Source organism: Nicotiana attenuata, unplaced genomic scaffold, assembly GCF_001879085.1.
Source record: "Nicotiana attenuata strain UT unplaced genomic scaffold, NIATTr2, whole genome shotgun sequence".
Classification (NCBI taxonomy): Eukaryota; Viridiplantae; Streptophyta; class Magnoliopsida; order Solanales; family Solanaceae; genus Nicotiana; species Nicotiana attenuata.
Genome location: NW_017671205.1, coordinates 239,146 through 247,015, shown reverse-complemented (window position 1 = coordinate 247,015; position 7,870 = coordinate 239,146).

The window sequence follows — 7,870 nt, the reverse complement described above, 5'->3', positions numbered from 1 at the left end:
GGATAATCCGTTAACCCGTTAAGAATATATATATACATATAAAAATTATTTTTATTCATATATATATATTGAATTAATCAAAAATATATATTAATTCATATATATATATATATTGAATTAATATATATATATATATATAATATATATATATATATATATATTATATATATATATATATATATATATATATATATATTAANGGGCAGGCTGTTAAACAGAAAAGATAAACAAATTTTAATTGCTTGCTTCGCTCATTCTTTTCAATCGTATCAAACCAAAAACAATTTACTTGATTGCTTCACGTATTCTTACCACCTCCAATAGGTGCAGTGGAAGTACCAAAACTTAAAACACAAGAGATAGTTTAACGAGTAGAATCTGTTGTTAAATTGAGTTTAACACATACATCTGCAGGTTTGCTTGCATGTAAAAAAAACGTCAATCCGCACACATTTCGGCAGGTGTTCTTAGATTGTTTAGAAATTAGAGCGACATCTAAAGAAAATTGGACCAATTATAAAACAAGAGCAAGAAATCTCATTCTTTGACCAACATCAGCATACATTTGAAGCACGGCGAAGCAAATTTTGGACCCTCGCTAAATTTGGTAATTGCCTCATGTGCAATATAGATTTAATTAGGCCGTTAAACCGTCCGATAAGAGCTAAACCGATGCCAATCCACCCGATATCTTATCGGGTGGCTAGCGGATTAATACATCTAAAAGCCGATAACCGATAAGCCAAACTGTTAAGAGTAAATAACCGCCCAATCCGCCCGATAAGCGGCCCTAATTTAAACGAGAGTAATTTGATGTTTTTGCCTCCCATCCAAAAATGAAAAAATCTGGTTTTATACCCATTAAGCCCAAATTATTTACCCTTTAATATTCAAGTCTAAATTGTTTACTTTTCCCACATACGCAACTCCGATTATTTACCCCGCCCACCCATTTGTTATTTGCTTCTCAGAATCCTCAAAATATAGCTTATTCATCTACAATGGCGATGTTTGTGTTCTGCGTGATCACAAGAAGATCGTCAAGAAGAAGAATAAGCAGAAGCTAAACTTGAGGATCCCTTTTTCTCAGCTTTCTCCCCCTAAGTCTTGGAAAAGAACTCATCTTTAAATTACTTCACATCAAGATAGATCATTTATTTATTTATATATATATATATATATATATATATATATATATATATATATATATATATATATATATATATATATATNATATATATATATGTGTGTGAATAGCTTCTGGAGAAACACCCCCTACCCCCCTCTTTTTGTTCTTGTGCAACAAGATTTCGGAGTTGAAGGATGGCTTAGCACAACAGGACAAGGATTCTAAATTTTTGATTACTCAACATTTCTGTGTAGAGAACTTCTAGTACCTATTATCTTTATTTTTATTTTGTTCAATATTGGCCTCAGATAAGCTTAAATGAAGCAAAAAGGGCATGGTTCATACAATCGACTCCAACTTGCTTAGAATAGCTGTTGTCGACCTTTCTGCAGTTCTAACTAGTCAAACTGATGTGTAGTTATAGATACTCTTCCTTTCATATGTCCTCTCTCCAATTATTATATTCAAAATTTTGTATCTTCGATCACCCAATGGTTTGTAATTTTATTTGGTAAAATCTTTTTTACATTGATCCAAAGTGTGTGTTATTAAATATTGCTAATAGCACCTTCTGAAAGTTCTTCGGATTTGTTACATTGTTCTTTCTAGGATAAATTTCATAACATATAGAGTTACAAAATAGAACAATACTCCCTTCGTCTCAAATTATCTGTCATATTTTTCTTTTATACGGCCCTTAAAAATATTAATTAGAAGAGATTTTTGATAATTTTACCCTTATTTATGTCTTAAGATATAATCTATCTTCATTGAATATTTATTCTATTTATGTGTCATCTCCATCTTCAAGAACAATTACTACTGAAGGTAAAATGAGAAAAAAAAATTAATTTTGTCTAAACTTCTAAAATGACAAATAATTTGAGACAACTATTTTTAAAGATCACGACAGATAATTTGAGATGGAGGGAGTAACGTGTTGTTAAAGTTGTAAGGTACTAGTTTAGTAATTAAATACTTGTCGTCCGCTTGTTGGGGTGGAAAGATAAATCGTAGGGGAGGGACACCTCAATATGACTATGCAGTTTTAAAAGTCAGAGATTCATTATTAGTACATGTTAAATAGTTACAGAGTTCTCTATTGGTTCCTTTTTTCTCCTTTGACTTGCTTTATATTTTGGAAAGCTTGGATTTAAATGGCAAGAATGATAGTTGGGGATGATGATGTAACAAATCATATAAATAGTGAAAAAATATCTTTTTGTTGGATGTGCAAATAAAATCTCAAATTGGTAGTTGAAAAATTTGGGAGCCTTCATATAAGATATTCGGATCTCTTAAAAGTATCACATCATATTAAAAGTATATACAGGCTGATTTAGCCCAACAACTGGTATTAGAGTTAAATTTTGTCGGGACGAGTATGGCGATGATATAGTCATGGGGTGGGGATCGACTTGCTTACCCTTATGAGCTTGGGCATGCGTATATAAGAAGAAAATAGTTGCGGGCTTCGGTTGCTATAAATGCTCTAACAATGTGGTTCGCACACAATGGATCTTGAAAATTGCCCGTGGATTGTGATAGTGAGCCACGCGAAACATAGTTTAAGGGAAAAATTATTGGATTTGGGAACGAAGTCCTACATTGGTAGCTGAAAAGATTGAGAGCCTATACAAGCTGTAGGCATATCTTAATGGTGTGAGACCTTTTTGAGGAAAATCGCGCGGGTTTCAGCCAAAACGAACAATATCACGCCAAGTTAATAGTATCTACGGGCTAGTTGAGCCCAACAACTAGTATTAAATCCCAGGTTCGGCTGGACGAGTATGGTAATGGACAGTGATAGCCTGAGCCTCGGTTTGCTTACCTTTCAAGCTTGGAGACGCGCACACAAGAAGAAGTTAGTTACAAGCTTTGGTTGCCATAAATATTCTAATGATGTCGGTCGCACATAGTGAATCTCAAAATTTGACTCGTGGTTCGTGGTAGTGGCCCACATGGAACTTAGTTTGGGGGGTGAGGGAAGATTATTATGTGTGTGAACAAAGTCCCTCATTGGTAGCTGAGAAGATTAGGAGCCTGCATGTAAGGTATAGGGATTTATCACGACCCCAATCTCCCTTTGTAGGATGTCAAGATGACACCTAGTCTCTAAGACTAGGTAAGCCTAACATACATGAAGAATTAACGGAAATAATAATAAAACTTTCAATTAAATACAACAACTATCATAAAAAGGACTCCACAATACAACTGAAAATAACATCCCAAAATCTAGTGAAACCGAGTCATAAGCTTTACACGAGTATACTGAAACATCCCTAATACATCAGTATATATAATAGAAGTATGCAATAGAAACTAAGATAAAGGGTGACTCAGAGGCTTGCGAACGCCGATAGGTATACCTTGAAGTCTTCAATCCACACTGAACTCACCGATGCCTAGGCTGGTATGAAGTACCTGGATCTGCACAAAAAGCTGTGCAGAAGCGTAGTATGAATATACCACAATGGTACCTAGTAAGTATCAAGCCTAACCTCGGTAGAGTAGTGACGAGGTCATGTCAAGACACCTACTAGAATAAATAAAGAAACTGAACATGTATGGTACAATATAATAATGGAAACAAGGAATGAAATAATGAATAAATATAACAAGATAAGCTACACCAAAAGTTAAGGTAATAAAGGCATCAAGGGAGGAAACACGTAATAAGAACACCAAAAAAATGATGCAAACAAAACACAAGTGATGTAAATAAAAGATAACAACAAGAATCATGTCCAAGGTACCGCCTCGTATCTCATTTCACAATCACAATCACAATCTTTCCTTATATCACTGCGGGAGCCTTGCATTTAGTTTTAAACATCATCTTTTTAAAACAGTTACCCGCATTTTAGCCCACCTTATCACACCGCATGCATATCAACCCTTATCCTTATACCACCGCATGCGTATCAATACAACAACATATCACAATCTGCACCTCAATTGCCTAATACCACTACTTGCCAAAGAAGTCAACAATAATAATATTTACACAATAAATAGCCCATGGCTCAATCACAATATGTACAAGAGTCTCAACAATAGCAACCAAGTGAATAACTCAACAAGAATGGTATTTCAACAATTTACAACTTTGCCTCAATATGATCACAACTTTACAACTTCAACACCAAAAATCAACAATAAGATTTTTCAAGAAATAACAACTTCAAGTAAGGTAACTCAACAGTTAAGTATTTAACAAGGAAATGAGAAAATAGTAACTTCAACAATGCATGTAAGGGCAAATAACAAGTAAGAGATGAAACAAGTAGTAACAATGTCAAGTGAAGCATCTAAGCATAGATTAATGATGACGAATATAACATGTTATGACAGCTCAATTAAAGGCAAGAAAAGAATCTATATAGCTTAAAATTTTGCCTGTGTAACCACTCGTTACCTTGCGTACACGTCTTTCACGCACCACAATTAACACAAAACAATACCAATCCTAAGGGGCAATCCCCCCCCCCTCCCCCACCCCCCAAAAAAGTTAGGCAAGCTACTTATCTCAAAACACGCTAACTCAATCCATTAGTAAGCCTTTTATGCGAATATCCAACTCCAAGCGGCTCGAATCTAGCCAAAATAACTTTATACCATAAATATAAATCATAGGAAACTATTCTGAAGAAAGTTGGAATCTTTAAAGAAAATCAAAAAGTCAACTCCGGGCTCGTGTTTCGGAACCCGACCAAACTTATAAAATCCAATTACTCATTCAATAACAAGTTCAACCATACTAAAATTACTCAATTCCATTATCAAATCGACCTTCTAATCCCCAAAATATAGTCTATGAAGCTTTCACACTTTTTCCCAATAACACCGATTCATACCGAACCAACTCTGATTGACCTCAAATTTTGCACACAAGTCATAAATGACACAACAGACCTATTCCAACTTCTAGAATTGGAATCCGACCCCTATATCAATAAAGTCAACTCTCGATCAAACCTCTCGACCTTCCAAACCTTAACTTTCTAACTTTCGCCAATTCAACCCAAAGCGACTTACAAACATCCAAATCAATATCCGGAAACGCTCCTAAGTCCAAAATTACCATTCGGAGCTATCAAAACTATCTAAACTCCATTCCGGAGTTGTCTACATAACAGTAAAACTATGGTCAACTCTTGCAACTTAAGCTTCCAACTTTGGGACTAAGTGTCCCATTCCACTCCGAAACTCACATGAAACCAAATGCAACCACTTCAAAAAGTCACATAACCATAATATAACATAGAGAAGGCAATAAATAAGGTGTCACGCCCCAACCTCGAGAAGCACGACCGTCGCTCAATCGAGTAAACCCCAACTGAGCAAGCCTTATTAATACCATTCTACCCCAAATCAATACGGTTAAGGGAACCACGCTATCATTTATTTAGACAATAGAAAAATTTGAACATTCACATTGTTAAACCATTTTCATGCCACAATCCTTAAACCATGGTTAAGCTTTCAATATTTCATACAGATATAGTTTAGAAGAGCTAGAGTACAAAGTTACAACATGGTTTATTGACCTATCCAATACCCGTACGTAACCCACACAAACGTCTACGGAACCTCTAAGGATACAAAAGACAATAACGACAATGCCGGCAACAAGGCTCCGGCTATACCTCAAAAGTGGATATCTATAACAAAAGATGTACAACAAAGCCCCTGGAAAGAGAAAGGGGCTCACCAAGACTTTGAGAGGAGGATGCTCCGCTATACGTGATCGGCCCTATCCGCTATGGAGCCACCTACATTCATTTAACAATGTAGCGCCCCCCGCAAAAGGGACGTTAGTACCACGGAATAGTAGTAGTATGTATAATTAAACGCCATCCTGTTAGAAAGAACAACCACACAAGAGTAAAGAGGAAATAGTAAAGACAACAAAGTTTCAAATAAGCACCATGTCAACAATATAAGGAGGTTCACATGATTTTCACATAGTTTCTGAAATTTTAGATTGGGGCATCCCACACTGTTGCATCATTATCCATATTGCCACCGCTTTCTTGAGCGGAGTCCGATCACGGCCCGATCGGCTAAGCCGTCTCCCCGAGACGTTACCATTATTTCATTCACACTTTCCAGTTTCAATCATCAATACATTACCACCATGTGCATATATCATGGCGTCCGATCACGGCCCGATCGGCTAAGCCGTCTCCCCGAGACGTTACCATTCTCCGTTATTCATCTCACTCCAACCTTTGGTTACACATGTATTAGTTTACCGGCACTTGGGGCCACAATTTTCATATTCCATAACTCACGTTTCACATTGTTCCCATTTTCAACATTTACTTTGCCACTTAAGATCATAGGCACATACAAAAGCAATTTAAGTCATAAGCATAGAGAGGAATTCGTCCAGTTTGGCATATTAGTCCCAAAGTAACCTTGGCATGACATTTAGGCATTTAGCACATAGATCATGTTCTCCACACATCCTCCATTTACAAAGAATAACACATTAAACACATGAAGAAGTACCTACCACCTACATTTTCACAACAATAATTCACTTACATAACAAGTACTGCATCAATCACGTTTCGAACTTACAACATTTACACGGGCACCATGGAAGCTCAATTTCTAATAGGATGGGGTTTTAGCCATACATACCTCAATGGAGATTTCCTTAAATCTTTATATTAATTTCCGGGACTCTTAGCACTTCAATCTATTTTATAAGAATTGCAAATTGAACCAAGAATTAGAGACATGATTAGGATTCTAGCTTATTCGAGCATACTACCAAGCACTAAGTGTGAACAGTGATTCTAGGGCCCTTTTGTGAGGGATTTTCATCATCCTATACCACAATTGCTATCCTTTTGGTTCACAACCTCCCCATATCCCATTATCTTTTATGCATGCAAGATTATCATCCCTTAAACCCATAAACCCACTTGCTAATCACTTATTTCAATAGAAATTTCGAAATTATAGGTGAGGTACAAGTTCTTACCTCTTAGGGTGAAGACCTAGCAATTTCACTTGACAATCTTCAAGGATTTGGGGCAAGGGTTGAGTGGGGACTTGATGAAGATCACTCCCTCTCACTCTAGAACTCCCTCTCTCACTCTATATGCAGTAAAATAATAGAAAAATGGTCTAATGGGGGTGTTTTTAATGAGATGGGGTCGGGTTTTAAAACTTAGACAATAGGAGCCCCGACTCAGATATGCGATCGCATATGCGACCGCAAAGTGAACATGCGGCCCGCAGAATGGACCGCAAAAATGCTCCCCAAAAAATGAACAATCTGCCTGGGTATGCGACAGGAATGCGGTCCGCATACCTGTTCTACGATCGCATAATGCACCGCAGAACCGCCCCTTACAAAATCCCAAGGGAATTATGCGATGACTATGCAGCCCGCATAGTGATTATGCGATCGCATAATTGGCCGCATAGTTGACCTCAAATTGTCCATCATACTGCCTCACTTTGCGACGACTATGCGGTCCGCATAGCTATTCTGCAATCGCATAATGGACCGCAGAAATGCAATTTTCTAGAAAACATTATTCCTTCACTTTTTAATGCATAGATCAGTCCAAAAGGGTCCGAACCGCGGCGAGCTGAGGAATTTTATACGTTTCTAACACATATTCCTAATTTGGCATTACGAGTTTTGAGTAGAAGTTTTCACGGGGCCTTACATAAGGGAACAGAGCTAAAATACTCAAAATGACCGGCCGGATC